The sequence below is a fragment of the Egretta garzetta genome, unplaced genomic scaffold (assembly GCF_000687185.1).
Source record: "Egretta garzetta isolate BGI_Z169 unplaced genomic scaffold, ASM68718v1 scaffold55, whole genome shotgun sequence".
In the NCBI taxonomy this organism is placed as follows: domain Eukaryota; kingdom Metazoa; phylum Chordata; class Aves; order Pelecaniformes; family Ardeidae; genus Egretta; species Egretta garzetta.
This window is the reverse complement of record NW_009259863.1, coordinates 2,466,072-2,468,075: the sequence shown is the minus strand read 5'-3', so window position 1 is coordinate 2,468,075 and position 2,004 is coordinate 2,466,072. Positions and strand designations below refer to the sequence as shown.

Genomic DNA, 2,004 nt, shown 5'->3' with positions numbered 1-2,004 from the left:
TGTGAATGAAATAAACAATTAATTAAAAATAAAAATACATAACTGACATGAACATATACATTGCTAGTCCAATAGGGCCATTCTACCATTGTGAACACAACTTGGACAAAGCAACCTTTACTTATTTTGAATAAATAATTGTAAATAATATCAAAGATAAATATAAAATAATGTTGTTATATTTTATTTACATCTCATCAATTTACAGTGACAAGAATATTTCATACTTTCTTTCAGATCATGTGAACTAGTTACTGCCAGTGTCTTACCTCTTTAGAAAAAAGGTATGTCACAGTTTATAAAATCTTAAACATCATTTACACAATCTTAGTATTGTTTGTGTTTTCTGTGCATAAATTCAATATCAAAACAGAGGACTGTTTTGAATTTGCTGCCAACTTCACACACTTAGAATAGCATTCAAGATACGAGATTCATAATTGCACAGCTCATCTTGTCTGAGAACACAATACAGCCACAATGGAATAACAATAGAAAAATGTCTGTTTTCACGTGGGTTGGGGTTTTTTAGGTAACTATTCTTGAAATTGCCTTAGTATTAGCAAACACTTTTACACAGGATCAGAGGAAGAAATGTAGACTTAAAACATCACATTTGGTTAGAAAATAATTGCAGAATTATACTGTACATTAGTCAATAAGTCCTGTTGCAAGGTATGCTGATGTGCTACATAATTCCCCATTACAGCAGGACCTGAGGCAAATTATAACAAAGGAGGAAAGAGGTAAATTTCTGAGTCTTCCTTCTCCTCCTGTGATATTTATTATGCTTAGAAACAAGAAAGGATTCTCAATTTTATTTTAGCTGACTGCAGAATAAGAAGGAAGCTAATTCACACTCGTAGTCTCCTTTTCTCCTTTGCAATCCTTACCAGCTACCTGGAGAGTAGATTGCAATGATTTCTGCCGTCCACCAGAGCTGAGTGTACTGAACTGTTTCCCTGTCATTATGGGTTTGGGTTTACTGTACTTGGAAGGGTGTTCCTCCTCTCCCTCATTAGGTCAAAATTGCAAGGATACAAAAGTTTTTTAGTGGGGAAAATTTCATAAGCAATGTGCCGGCACAATTTGGGTGAAAGGGACAAAAGTGTGTGTTCTAAAAAGATATAGACGATGCATGGGGGAAAAGCTAGTTCTAGAAAACTTTGCTGATGGACTTTCTCCTTTGAAAAAAAAGGTTTTCTTTTTTAGTTTTCTCAGAATGATGCTGACCATGATGCCCTCTACAGTGAGGGAAAGGGAGGTAAAGGAGAGTAATATTAAACAGATTCACCATGAATTTAGAACTAGGCATGTATATCCATTTTTTAAAAATATAGTTCTACACAGACTTAACTAAAATGTCAACAAGAATGTTCAGTCTTTCACTATGAAAATAAAGATTGGCTCTTGGATACTTCTCACTCCCTTATGCTTTTTTTTTTCTTTTTTGTTTTGTTTTTCTTTTAACTCTGCATCTCAATGTAATGATTTATTTATATTCTGTGACTGCCAAGGATAACTGATGTTTTCAAGAAAGAGACATTTTAAAAAGTTTTACCATCCTTGGATATTCAAGTAATGGCTTTATACTTAGCTTATTCTTAAAGAATGTTCTGAGTATTGCTATTTCTCTTATACCAACACAGTAAATCTCTGCTGTGAAGTATAAGAATAAATAGTAGTTCAAGTTTGGCTGCTATCTTGACCCCCAAGAAAAAGTGTTTACAATAGGATGGCTTTAGATACATTTTCTGATTCAAGCTTTCTTATGAAAGCATCTTATATGTCCAATATATCATAAGTAAACCAATTAGCTTGAGATTTGTCTAGTTGGAGGCCAGTAGCTAGTGGAGTTCCCCAGGGCTCAGTACTCAGCTTAGTCTTGTTCAATTTATTCATCAATGACCTGGATGAGGGAACAGAGTGTATCCTTAGCAAGTTTGCTGATGACACAAAATTGGGAGGAGTGGCTGGTATGCCGGAAGGCTGTGTTGCCATTCA

The 2,004-nt window shown here is 34.5% G+C and overlaps 1 protein-coding gene across 1 annotated transcript in view; it reads right to left on the bottom strand.

Annotated features, from left to right (window-relative positions):
• The window catches only part of EYS (eyes shut homolog), a 904,272-nt gene that overhangs the window by 898,385 nt on the left and 3,883 nt on the right, over positions 1-2,004 (bottom strand). The gene's annotated exons all lie outside the window — the stretch shown is intronic.